Source organism: Dermacentor andersoni, chromosome 9 (assembly GCF_023375885.2).
Source record: "Dermacentor andersoni chromosome 9, qqDerAnde1_hic_scaffold, whole genome shotgun sequence".
Taxonomy (NCBI): Eukaryota; Metazoa; Arthropoda; class Arachnida; order Ixodida; family Ixodidae; genus Dermacentor; species Dermacentor andersoni.
This window is the reverse complement of record NC_092822.1, coordinates 123,883,905-123,898,058: the sequence shown is the minus strand read 5'-3', so window position 1 is coordinate 123,898,058 and position 14,154 is coordinate 123,883,905. Positions and strand designations below refer to the sequence as shown.

Genomic DNA, 14,154 nt, shown 5'->3' with positions numbered 1-14,154 from the left:
GAGTTCTTTCGTAGTAGCCGTGTAGATCGAACACGTCTGATAAAGATGGATGACGCTTAAGCTTCGCCTTTAAGAGTGGAACGCCATAGCATCCAGAGATCCCTGACTGCTTCTCAGGCTTCCCGGTAACTGGAGCGTATGTAACCCCAATGTTTACCGGGAAACGCTGGCGGCGAACGCTATGCACGAAGGCGGGCTTTCTGGTAGAAACACGGCCTCTTGCGTGGGCCGCGATGCGGCGGAGGTGAGCGCCAATTGGAGGTATTGCAAGGAACCAGGCGCGCCGCTCGGTGGACTCCAAGATACTCACGCCGGCGCGCAAATGGCTGACGCCGTGGCCCCTCTACATACGATAGAAACGCTGGAAAAAGGCGTTTCTTTGAGTTTTCTCGTAGCAGAATTACATTTTATCATATAGTCAAATTATATTCCGACGCTGTCATGTCTGTAGGTTGTGTGTAAGTCGTACTTAACCATTTTTATACGTGTTTTAGCTAGATAAATTCAGTTATTTGAGTAGCTTTCTTGCGCCTGAACTCGGCTTTTTTCGCACAAGACGAGGATGAAGGAGAAGCTGAGACACACGAGTACATACGATGCTCGTGTATCTGAGCCTCTCTTTCGTCCTCGCCTTGTGCGCAAAAAACTGCATTCATGTTCTACCAACATGCTCAAACAGTCAGCTTAGCTTCGTTGCGACACATTGAAGGCCTGGGAATGGGTGGTCCGAAAATCTTTTTTGCGAAAACGACGCCCGACGCCGGATTTTCTGTGGCACGGGGCCCTTAACGCTATCGCGTTAAATCTAGCAAGCGAGCTCGTTCGAGCGAGTGACAGCCTTGTCTCCGTCTCTGTTTCCTCCCCTCCACTCGTTTGCCCAAGAGTACGTTCCCTCCACCCCAGCCTTGCAGCGATAAATGAACGAACATGTGAGTAATAGTGCGATCCCCCCTCCTTTCCGCCCCTCACCGCCACTCTAACACGCGAGAGCTTACGCACGACGCCCTCTCCGCTCGTCTTCCCAATTCGTTTGCTCGAGATGACGTACCCTTTCCTTGAGCGCGTTTACTTGCCTTCCGTCGCCCAGCTCCGACATATCACCGTCTACTAACGACCTCAAGAATGATCATTAGAGCCAAAGATGCTATTCGTTTTAATCTAAAGGGCATATGAAGGAATGGCCATGAATATTTAACCGCTATGAAAACCATAGCCCTTTAATACTTTCATTCTTCTTATATTGCTGTCTTGTCATGGCCATCTTGGGATTGTTATTCGCGCTGCACAAAGACAGGGCAGATGTTTCAAATCTGTGTTGAAGTAACATTTTTAGCATATGGCTGCGGTCTTATTCTCGGATGTTGCTAAAGTAAAATGTATTCTGAATATTGTAAGTATAATGTTGAGGCAAAATGATGAAGGCATATTTTGATTCCAAGGGCTTCCTCGTTAATATGGCTGTTATTTGAACTGCACCTCGTGCACTGTGGTTAGATCATCGTTGGCTAACTTAACTAATAAAGAAATAAAAATGAAGTGCAATGTTATCGTGCGAAATTATTTGTGCGCGCTGAATTTGTTGGTGAACGTATTATTGATCCGGGGAAAAAATTTGTAATGCTAATTATACAGTGCGATGATTTTTCATTACTCGCGGAGACAAAAGCAAATGAGCATATTTTATAATTAGCCTTATGCGTCATTTGTACAGTGTCACATCTAAATTCACATTATGCTCTGCTCAAAAAGGTATCGCATCATATCTTGCCATAGTGAGAGCTTTATGGAAGTTCACATCTTAAAAAGTCGGCATCAAGTGTTCCTGATCAGATATGATGCTCCTGACGTTGACGTTATTGACCAAGTCGGAATGCTGAAAGAATTGTTTCAAGGCTAACAGAAATTGACGTACCATAAAAAGGCCAAGAAAGTTTTCTTTTGTCTCGATGCAAATGCCGAGCATCGTTGAAATCAGTAATCATTTTTTCGGTAGGAATGTCGCTGAATGTCTTTCGCTAACGCTGTGGCTTTTTGCCAATTAATGATGTGCTGCGCTCGTTCACACGCTCGAGGAGAGCAGTTGACGCTTTGCCTTTTTTCACGTAGTCGCCCTACTTGTCTTCACTCTTTGACGTTAATGTGGAGGTTCCGCGTACATAAACAGCCGCAGTCACGCTATCTAAACGGTCTCTAAAGTTTACCGATATGTAGTTCTATTTGCTAACTGGAACGCTGTGAAACATTTCGACCACCTTTCAAGTAAACCCTACATAAGGACTCGGTGGATTAGGTGAGGAAGTGGTGGCAGTGCGCCTGCGAAAAGCTTTCCCTATCGATTTGGATCGAAGAGAGGGCACCTATATTTATTGTGGTTGTCATATCTGCTGGCGGATAGCTACCAAGTCGCGTCCTATCACAGTGGTAGCAATACCTTTTTGGCGCGCTAGATGGCACATGCAAAAGCCGACACAGACGCAAACAAGGCCTCTTTCTTTTGTATGTCCCTTCTACCGCCCCCAAAACCGTGATTAAATAGTTAGGTCCACTAACATGCCCCAGAAGTTCTATTAGCCATACTGGTACTTTTTCAAAATTCTGTGGCCGTGGTGGTCGATTGTTCATTGTCGTTTCTTAAGAAACAACATAAAGAAATAAAAGAATATAAAGAAATGAAATAACTTTCATTGCCATTAATGTATCATTTATTTATTTCAATTAGGAAGTACAAGTAATCTCCCCTCAGTTTTCCTTGGTGCCTTTGTTTCTTGGCTTCTCATGGTATGATTAATAAAAAATCGGTACCCTCAGTTAACCACCTTCCTTCTCATAAAGAAATATTGTTGTTTAAGGAACACTGGGTACCTGACACATTTGAGGACATAATGAAGACTCTACGATAGCACCGATATTTACACGAATCAATGTCTTCATTTCAATTTGCGCATTGTCGCTTGTGTAATTGACATTAGGAGAAAAGAATGGAGCTGGGCAGGCCATGTACTACGCAGGCTAGATAATTGGTGGACGATTAGGTTTACAAAATGGGTGCGAAGAGAAGGAAAGCGCTGTCGAGGATGGCAGAAGACTAGGTGAGGCGATGAAATTAGAAAATTCGCGGGTGGTAGTTGGAATCGGATGGCGCAGGCCAGCGGTAATTGGAAATCCCAGGGATAGGCCTTCGTCCTGCTGTGGACATAATATAGGCTGCTGCTGCCGATGATAATTGTCGCTTGTAACTTCTTTCTCGTACTATTTTCTAATGAAATGATATAGCCGCAATTAGTTATTATATTCGGTTTCGCTAACGACACACGGGTCACGAAGTGTAGTGTTGTCCAGAAAGTACGTGTTGATCTTTGACACTGTTTGCAACATAGTAGCCTTTAGCGAGTCTTTAACGTTGTGTGGCTGTTTGGTAGTCACACCCGCCATAGATAGTAGGGTAGCGGGATTATATTGTGAAATAGTGCGGCGCAAAAGGGTGACATGGCCGCATAAGGTCACAGCTAACTACTCTTTGGTTGCGCATGCCCTGTGGGTGCTAGCAAACCGATCAATTTGGTGCGGCGCGTAATGAGATCCTGAACAGAATGCTTGGTTGTTGATTGTGCCAGTTGAACTGCTACACAATACCGGTAATTGGATTTCCAGCGATCTTACTCGCCATGGACTCTACTTGCTGGAGGAGCTGTGACGCCCAAATCGCGTTGGACCAATTGCGGCGCTGATTTTGGTGTCTTAGATTATACTTGGCCACAAACTGTTGGCGCACCCTCCTAACAATGAAATTTGCATTGAATTTGCCCCATTCAAAGCCCACTGAAAAGTTAGGAAATCTCGGTAGTGCTACCAAATACGATAGGAATACGCTATGTTATTGATTCTTTTATCCTATGGATGCGGAAGCACTTGAAGGGCTGTGCTTGATATTGTTTCAACTGGTCAGACAATGGCGTTGGGGAACCGATTTACTTCACTTGGTTTTTAAGAATTATCTTCTGCTATAACTCTTTTCCCCGAAAAGCTGCGCAGAACTCTGGCAAGGCCTTTCTTTCCTGCATTCCTACTTTCTTCTTTTTTCTGCAGGCCACACGAAACTTAATCACTAAATCGCTGAAGCAAGCAACGTTTTAGGATTTAAATCAAAGTTTGTGTCTGAATTTTCCCTGTTGACAAGTGAAACCAGGGTAAGGACGTGGAAGAATGATAGCTCATTGTTACCTTCGTGTAGGGCTATGAGGCGAACCACTCATGATGCTGGAAGTATATATATGGATGCAGTTTTATGCTTAGACGCTAATAACAAGTAAAAAATGACAGACCTCTCCCAAGCAACGCATTCATGGAAAGCCGGGCACCTGGCCGGAAGCTTCCGTGTACCTTTCTTATAACCCGCTTTGTGACTTGCGGTGGGGATCGAAACACTCAGTTCCCGCAGCCGAGCCGGCTGTCCTACCCACTCGGCTGTGGCTGAGGTTTCTTGATATATGCTGACAGAAGACATGGGGAATGACGTCTGCGTAAAATACAGGTGGAAGCCTCCGGGCTGTGATCCACGCAGTATATAGCTTCCCGTCTGCGTCTTCCCAGTGACCGTGACAAGACCTTTATTGGAGTGTCCTGGGGAACCTGATCGGCCTCCCCGATTAACTTGGTGGGTATGCTGCCCACGACAGGACCGGGAGCTGGTGACTATCTGCGATGTCGTGTGCCCTCTGGACGGCCTGTAGTTGGTGTGTAAATTCCGAGCTCTTCAGCAAGGCACCCACTTGGGATTGTATTGAAGGTCGGAGCCCGCGTTGTACGGGCACAGCCAGAGCATGTGGTTGAAGGAGCGGCATGCGTGACCGCATTTGGAGCACGACTGCGGGAAGTTGGGGTCTATCCAACTAAGCGCTCGGGGGATGGAGGTGGGATCTCGTCTGTACAAGCCTGAAAGCAGCGGCCTGAGCCCTGTTCAGTTTCGGGCTGGGGAGAGAGAATTTTCTCCTGCTGTGTTTGTAATGCGACGTAATTTCGTGATAGGTGGTAAGAGGATCTTTGAAGGGGCAATCCTGTGGGAGAGCCCGACCATTAGCTCGGGCTCGGTTCATGAATTCACGCGCCCGGCAGTTGGCCCGCTCGTTGAGGTTGCAACCTGGTTGGTTAGTTATATCGTTCACGTGGGCCGGGAACCACATGATGCTATGACCTACAGATAATGCAGGGACAAATGGCAGCGAGCGCCCCACAGAGGACCCGGATCCCGTGCAGTAGCAGCAGTAAAATGCACATAAAAAATTCACATTTGCAACAGAACAATTTTAATAATTAAATAAAAAATTGTAATTAATGTTTAAGTTTAAAGTGTAAATGTATCGCTCGTTTAGGTCATAGTATTGCCATGGTTACACGCACTGAAGTACAATAAACATATATTGATTGCAATAGTCGCAAGGAAAAAAGGCAGGAGATGCGTGGGACCTTGGAGATTTACAACCCAATTTCGAGCGAAGCTGTTTCTTTCGAACAGTGGCAATAAAAGTTTCAGTTGCTTGTAATTATATCGCATAGTTTAACACGCTGCCGGTATATACATCACAGGTTCCGTTTGAAAACTTGCCCGCATGTAATGCTTTGGAGCACTTCTTCTTGGGAATATGTAAAGAGGCAGTTGTCCATCAACATACATCTTACTTCGCCATTGAATTTACTGTGGTGTCCTGCCTTCCTCCCTGCCCTCCCCCTACACTCAATTTCCGCAGTTTGATACCGGCTTAGATCAAAGTTCTCTCAGGGCAACGGGATAAATTCGTTGTTCACCAAACAGATTCCTAGAGCTCTGGATCGCTTGCATGCGTAATTTACTGCAAATTCTATAATTAATCCCCTTTCTATGAAGTTTATCCACATGTCGCGCATAACGCGCCCGTTATATTCACCAAATGCAAACAAAATAATTTGTTTAATTCACGGAAAGCATCGCTGAAACAAAGTTGGAACTTGTTATGACGCCTGAACATAGGGAAAGAAAATCGACGGCTCGGTAATTGTTTGCAACGCTTCTAACTGGACCAGCAATGTAAAAAGTTTGTCGTACATTGCACAATTGCCATGACCCCCCTCCCCTTTTCACAAAATATAAGCCTGTTGTAATCTCCAGCTATGTCGGGAAAATGGAAAGCATAACTGACAGCGGCCATATCACACGCTCTAACACTTGAATAAGAATTTTTTGAAAAGGTTGTGTTTGATGCAACCATATTTAAGTTCGCCAAGAGAGTTTCCATAGCGCACGACCAATTTTTCCGAATTTTGGTCTTGGTGGCTTTCAATGTTCTTCCAGGGCAGCGGGCTGAATTCGGCTCCGCTGGTTAGACGCGCTCATTACATCCTTATGTGCTTGCATGCGTAATTTATTGCGAGAGCCCCAATTACCCATCTACTTCAAACTTTACCTCCAGATCACCCATTATCTTGTCCTTACAGTCGGCAAACATACGGAAGCCGCCTTTTTAGTTCAGTGAGGACGCTAGGCGAACCTAAGATATCACACGTGGAAACAACAAAAATAAAAATATGAGGGTGCAGTAATTATTCGTAACGCCTCTAAATAAGACAGCTACATTAAAACTGCTCAAATGATATTGCGCAGCAAAAACCGACACGGACGTTAGAGAAGATGACACACCAAGCGCCTTCTCTTACGTCCGTGTCGTTTTTTGTTGCGCAATATCACTTGAGTAATGGATTACCAACTTGCCCGGAATGCTGCTCTTATTAAAAGTGCGCTACACATTGCGCTTAAAATGTTGCCTATTCATTCAAAGCATGAAATATCTGAAACGCAGAGCTCTCTTCAGACATTGTGAAAGCTAGCTAATAGCAGCAGCGTGATACTTTTGAAAACTTGCTTACGATTTTTTAAAGGCTGTATTTGATCAACACGCATTTACTATCGCACCTAAACTTGGCGTATTCTTCCCATTATGTTCGCAAAAAGTTGACATCAGTTGTAATTACGCCAGCGCCGCCGTCTAAGTTCTGCACTGCTCATAAAAGCGAATAATAACGCTATGGACTACTCGCATGCGTATTCTACTGGAAAATGCGCACTTAACTCACCCATTTGGAACACTGCCTACACATTGGCCATGCAATGCCCTAATTTTCCCCAGACATAAGCAGATGCCTTGTTTGGCTCACCAGGGCAGTGAAAAAAATTGACATGCTTGAATGATTCTTCAATGCAAAGATCGAGACCTTGGTAAGTGACCTAGCGTCGAAAATCAAGGATCAACTGTCCGGCGAGTGCTTGAACCAGAATATTACCCCCAGTGCGAGCGTCGAGCACCTGAGCGGCATCTGCGATGAATTGATGACGAAACAGGGCGAGCTGCTTGAAGCGAACAAAACCCTGATAGCACGCAATAATGGGCTTGAAAAGTCGCGTATCTCGAACAGTATTCTCGAACGAATAATGTCGAGATTAAGGGTGTCCCGTCCACCAATGGGGAGGACTGTGTCGCGATTCTCAAGTTAATGGGCGACGTGATTGAATGTCCTGTTTCGCTGGTGCACTGGTGCCTGCGTGCACTCCAGAAAGTTCTACATATGTCGCATCGCACATGCAATCAGATCACACAACCTTCGTGACAACAGACATCAGACAGAACCATCATTAACATTCGAGAAACTTCCGATACATGCGGGCGCTTCCCGCGCTGAGCGATATTTGTTCGACGGTGAAAAGTGGTCACCGAAAAAGAAAAACAAATGCACGTGTCACTATGGTGAAATCCTCATGCATTATCGTAAGGCCAGAATGGAGTAACCACCTTCTGACAAGTCACTGAATAAGTACCCGTCGACAACGTGGTGATCATTACAGACACACAAATTCCCCACACCCTCACTGTACATGCATATTTACTCAGATGCTTACACACCACAATGCAAAGCGTGCGGGGAAGTCGCGCCCACTTCAACCACATTATCTGGGCATTAGGGTGGTTGCTTGGGTTATTTGGTAATTCATATATACACACGATGTGGGAACGCTATGAAATATTGTTGGAAGACAGCGCTGTGTATGTCGTCCCACGTAGTCCTTGTCCTTCGCGCTGTACATTATTTTTTATATCTGGACATGTCCCGCAGCGACACACACCATTCAATCCAGCACCAACCCTACATCTACAATCACCATGGCCGGGCAGTGGGAGGCACTGCTGCTCAGAGCATGCCCGGAGAACCAACTCTGCGCAGTCTGGTTGTCCGACGCCGCCGCCAAGACTTAAAGTCTTACCGGGCCTGAAGAAGGGGAGCTCCGGCGGAGTTAGGCTCCCGGTACCTGCCCCCTTGACCCCAGGAAGAACATTTTAAAAACCTTTTTCTCTTTCTTTCTCGCATGGAACAAGTAAAACAAAAGGAATACTTACTTGTGTGGAATCTAATTCTGCAGGGATTGCAGTCGCCTTGTGATCCCACTGACGAGACAGCTATTCGTAGAATCACACAAGCCGCTGCTAAGATGCTTGAAGGGACAGGTTCATCAGTGCATGAAGCAGCCGTAAAGCTGACACGAAAGAGACAAGGTAAGCTGCTTGAGGCCAATGGAGGGGAATCATAGCATAATAGAAGAGCCGAATATATGAAGCTATACTAACGGTCTAGGCTGTGCCCACGGGGGTGTGATATCTGTACCTCGAAGCCTGAAGGATGATGAAATGTGAAAGCTTTTTGAGTTGCCACAGTCTTGGTGCGTTAGTAGAAATGATGTAAAGAGATGGTGTGTACGTCGAATCGGTAATCGAAGCTGAACGTGAACAGGCCCACAAGACCTGTACACGCCGATAAGGTAGGTCCGTGACTTTTCTATCATGCTCCGGATCGATGTACAACGTGGTAGGCCAAGACATATTAGCAGCACTTTAACCTGCACGTTCTCTAAACAGGGAGGCAAATTGAGCACGAACTCTAAATCACAGGCACACTGAGGTGTATATTCCACAATCAGCGCATGGTATAGTTGAAGAAGACTTCGTTTAGGGGCTGCCCTCATCTCAGTCTAGTGAGGACAAAAACAACGTGCATGAAACTATAATGCTCTGTACGTAGCGCATTAGCGTATTTTGACCACGATAACTTGCGGTAAATGACACCTTCTCAAATTTTAAAATAGATAATATTTATAATTGCAGAAATAGATACACATTGCGCACTGGTGGTCGCATTGGGTGCGGTGTGCATAGTCCCTCTCGAAATAATATATCCTTACTCAACTGGGAGCATTTTTTTTAAGCAGCTAAGACTACACGTCGGGCTATATTGGTTTCTAAGGCGGCCACATGGGTCGCCTAAGAGCTATCTTTAATCATCTGCCTAGCTCTGCCTTGTCTGCCCAATATCGCTCTACTTCGCGTCGTACCCTCCCATACTCCTTCACCATTTCCCGCCACATTATCAACGTATCATGACACACTACAAACAGAAGCACGCAAAACATGTGTTCAATCGTACTTTCGCTCTAAAGGTCGCCGCTCTATACATGTATTACTTTGGAACCAGACAACAATAATAACAACAGTAACTACAGAATCAGAGATGCATTTACTGATAGTATGGCATTACGTAAGCAAAGTAAACACCAAACTTGCTAAGGTGTTGCACTATATGCCAAAAACACACCCACTGCAATGTTTTGAAAAAACGCCGTTCCTGTTTCATAGCGGTGTATAAAGGCGGCTAATTCATAGTTGCGATTCAAAGCAATAAAGAGTGCAAGAAAAATTTCTAATGTAAACTGGTTTTGCTGTCTGAACATAATTTTACGCGGCAGCAGCTCGAAGCTAGGGACTATTGAGTGGAGAGTCCCTACTATGCTTTCACATGTCGTGGGCATTGACATCGTATTCTGTGTGAGTAGACAGCGCCAGTGCCGCATAAACGCCGCATCAAAATAAATGTGGAGTAACCTCACAGCAGCTGCCACAGGGAAACATCATTTTTTCGATGATCAAACCAAGAATAGAAAACCATGGCGCCTCACGAAAGTAGCAAGTCTGGTCGTCTGACAGTGTCTTCCTTCAAGTCATTGACGTGATGTCTGACTTCCTTTAGTTAAATTCAACATAACTGGATCGGGGTACTTGATGTGGCATGCTCTACAGCATGGCGCAGGCATAACATACAAGATGTGTGTGATTTTTCTGCTCTACACTCGTACACCCATTGGAGTGTATACTTGCCACACAACGATAACCGCCATCTGTGTTGCTTGCATTTTCTTCCTTGAAAACACTGCGCTCACTACATTCTTGTCGAGAATGCTCAGTCACACTGATAACGCGCATGCCGGTAATGACTTTGAAGGTCCGAGCTCACAGCGCTAAAGAAAGGAAATGCGGCCAAGACAGATGACGATTATTGTTGTTTGGCAAGATACCACCCGGAGGGTCCAATCTTGTTTAAGACTGCACGTGTCGAACCTTTCATCCAAATGAACGACTGCGGTCGCCGATGTCTTGAGCGGAAAGCTACTCAACAATGCGCGGCAACAGGTTAGCCAGGTAGCGAGAAGTGAGATCTGGGGCTCGAATGAAGTATCAATACAATCGGCGGCAAACTTGCATCACTTGGTCCGAGGCGAATTTCGTTGATCCTACTATATATTCACACAGCTTGACCTGTTGCTAGGTTTGGTTTTTCTCAATGCAGAAATCCTTATCGGGCACGTTGAATTGCCAAAAAAAGATACGCTCAGCCCTCGTTTCTTCGTCGAGATTGCCTAAGTACTCAACAACGCGTATGTTTACATGTATCCATTAACACTATAACACAGTCATGTCTTCAACGTCTGTAAATATTGGCACTGTTTGTTACAAATAAGCCCATATTCATGTCCTTATTAGATTCTTTAAGCAGAATGTAAAATTATTGTATCGTGACTCCGACTTAAGATCGTTTCTACCTGGTTTCCACAGGGATGTGACATGAACCAGCACATTATATTGTCACTGGAAGTAGTATATGGCACATAATCACTGTGGCGCACCTGAAATCTTCTTTTAGCAGTGGTAGGAAGGTCCTGGCTTCTTCGTCGCTGAATTACGTCTAGAGACCGAAGTTACTATGTAGCTAGAGTATTCCTCAAATCTGTGGGGTATATTTGCATGCTTTCGGCAAAAAGTAAAAATAAACAGATCTGAGAGTTCGTTTCGGTCTTCTATCCTCATTTCCGGCACCTGCTGATGATTATCTATAAGTCCCAGTTTTACATTTGTTTCCGGCACTTCTTTTTTGCTTCAGTTGTCGGCGACGCTGCTTCAGCGCACGGAATTTAATCACAGCGTTAAACCGGTCAGTGTTCGCATTCATTTTCAGTAGCTCAGTTGCAGGCGAGATGCACCGATTGAGACGTGAAGAGCTTGCGAAAGCTTGGTTCCGAGAAAGAAGCTAGACTGCTTTATAGCAAAAATAATGCTTCTTTCTTACACCAGGCACTAACAATCTGCACGCTTTGGCTGTCGCACACAAGATGGTTGTACGCACGAGAGCATTGAAAAAACAAGCTAATTTCAGATTCACATGGCTTCTGCATTCGCCGCGACTCTAAGCTATTCAAAGAGACACTTCTCGCAGACGGTAGTTTCGGCAAAAGGCCAAACTACCGTCTGCAACCTCGATTTCGTGCACTCTCGTGCTGCGAACGTCGAGCTAGACTTAGTGTAACTGCTCCGGAAATAAACGCAGCTGTGTCTTGAAATATGTCATGCTTGCCCTTTTGCTCCGTAAGGCCAAACGTCTGTGACATCCACTGCCGTTTCAAAAGAAAACAAGCGCAAAACCAGCACGGTCTTATAAACAATCGATCATGTAAAAAAAGAGAGCGTCGACAGACACCGCGTACCTTGGTGACTTGACGTCTAGACACGATAGAAGAGATAATTTTCTTGGAAGAACTTTTACGTAGTGAAAATTCAACAGAAAGCAAAGTTTGCTTTCAGAAGTGATGTAGTGCGGCGTTGTTCAATTCTGCGGCGTGTCTCCGACCCTAGGCTGCAAAATATATTGTGTTGAGTGGGATATGTCGGGAAGCGTGGCAGAACTTGCGTTTCGTCGTTACATTTGTTCGAGATTCGGCACCGAATACTGCAGCAACATTCTGTGAGTTTTCAGTTCCTGGCATACTTCCTCGGATTTTCGCATTGGCTTTTGTAGGTTTGTGGAAAATTTAGTGCCTTATACTCTTCCTACGCTTACGTGCGTGCACTGAATACGCAGGGGAACAACAATGACCGGGAGCGACCACTTTCATTCGTGTATTGACGACTTAGCTTTCGTGAATATCGTGGACCAACATGTGAATCGCGTTTGGAGCTTGGCTCACGATTCCGGACTTGGCGAACGGGCAGTGAAAATTCAAACTTTTCTTGAGAAGAGGGCGTGCCTGTTTTCAGTTAGGTTCTTGTAATGGGGTGTTCCGTTGTAACGAGTGAATAAGAACCTAATAGCGAATCATTTTGTAATAGGACGGTAAGATTTTCTGTTCTCGGTAAAATATTTTATAGCTATAGCAGACTAACGGAATTACTTGTAACTTGATCTAACTCAGGGATTGCCTGCTCCAGTCGGCTATACGCAAGTACTTATGTGGGACGACTCTAACCTGTGAGCCCTCAAATTATTTTCAATGCTGAAACCACGAATGTGGACATTTACTTGGTGTGCAATCTCTAACACAACTCCCGTCATCCCTAGGATATAATTTAATCAGTTTGCAAGCTTCATAGAAATGAAAGCTATTTCCCAAAGGATTAATATTCAGTTCCCTGTCCGAACAGCATGGTGCGCTAAAATTTCGCCATGACTGTTTGCAGTTTTCTTTGTCCTTTGCAAATTTGTTGTTGTTTCTGAAGTCCACTCTCGTACTATGTGTACCTTGACACAAAAGTGAAAGTCCTTCCACTACCAGGCTCTGCCATCATTCTGCGGAATGTGTAAGGCAACATGCAACAACTATTTGATGCATTTGAACAATTAAAATCCTTTAGAGTAAAGCCGTGGACCTTTCATGAGGTTTGCTGAGCATGTTCGTTTGGCAGACACTTATGTCTTTGTGAAATCAGCGAGAGTATATCTGTTTTAGTTTTCCGTGTTTTTTATTAGCACCTCGCCTGTTGTCAATCGAGGTTCTGGCAAATAGGTATGACCCACTGAGAAACTCGCCGGAGCATATCGCTTGTAAAATTGGAATATCAAAGCCCAGTCTCCTTGTTCACTGAGACTGAGCTATTTTAGTAAGGATTCTTCCGCTTACTGCAAACTTACCGGTGTCGGAAAGGCATTACAACTCTAACTGAAGCAGAATGGCGCTTGATCAGTTTTTCAAGCGAAGCTTTGTTTGACTACCATCGCATGCTTTCACCTGGGCCGGTCTGTCTGTCTGTCTGTCTGTCTGTCTGTATGTCTGTCTGTCTGTCTGTCTGTCTGTCTGTCTGTCTGTCTGTCTGTCTGTCTGTCTGTCTGTCTGTCTGTCTGTCTGTCTGTCTGTCTGTCTGTCTGTCTGTCTGTCTGTCTGTCTGTCCGTCCGTCTGTCGAAAGAAGCACGCCCGACGATGGCATTGGAAACATCGATCCTCCCGCGGTGAAGCCTGTTGCTCTAACAATCAAGACACAATTTTTCTTTCGTACATGGTAGTTATCACATCATATGTAATGCAATAAACGAGAAACGTGCGATAAGTAGTTAAAACATGACCGAATGATGGTATAAAAAGGATCTTTCTATCACGATGTGCAAACCATGCACCACAGAAAAACTTCAAGAAGTTCTGCACTTCAAAGAGCGGCGACGACGGGCAACATATCAAGAGGTGGTACCAGACAGGTTGGATTTCTGTTAGTCATACATGTCCATACATATTCTCAACAGGAGGCGGCGTGCCTCTGAAGCAGCGAAAATTCGGAGACAGCTCGACACATCCTAATATCATGCAAAGGGACTCTCTCAGCGAGACCCGCAGAAAACGTTCACCTTCCAGAAGCGCTGGGATTGGAAGGAAGCATTAACCGGTAGCAGTGGAGCTAAACAGGTGACTTTTAAAATACAAGTGAAAAGTGAAATGCCGGGAAGAAATTGATCGGACCGGATCCGTTTCAGGCGTACGTAAT

The 14,154-nt window shown here is 45.1% G+C and overlaps 1 protein-coding gene across 2 annotated transcripts in view; it reads left to right on the top strand.

The window, feature by feature from the left end:
• The window catches only part of LOC126529736 (uncharacterized), a 396,708-nt gene that overhangs the window by 341,571 nt on the left and 40,983 nt on the right, over positions 1-14,154 (top strand). The window contains exon 1 of one of the 2 annotated variants that reach the window (XM_055069945.1): positions 12,036-12,147. The exons of the other annotated variant lie outside the window; for it this stretch is intronic. The gene's annotated coding sequence lies outside the window, so the exon portion shown is untranslated. Of the gene's footprint in view, positions 1-12,035; positions 12,148-14,154 lie in introns of those variants that run through there. 2 annotated transcript variants of the gene reach the window in all.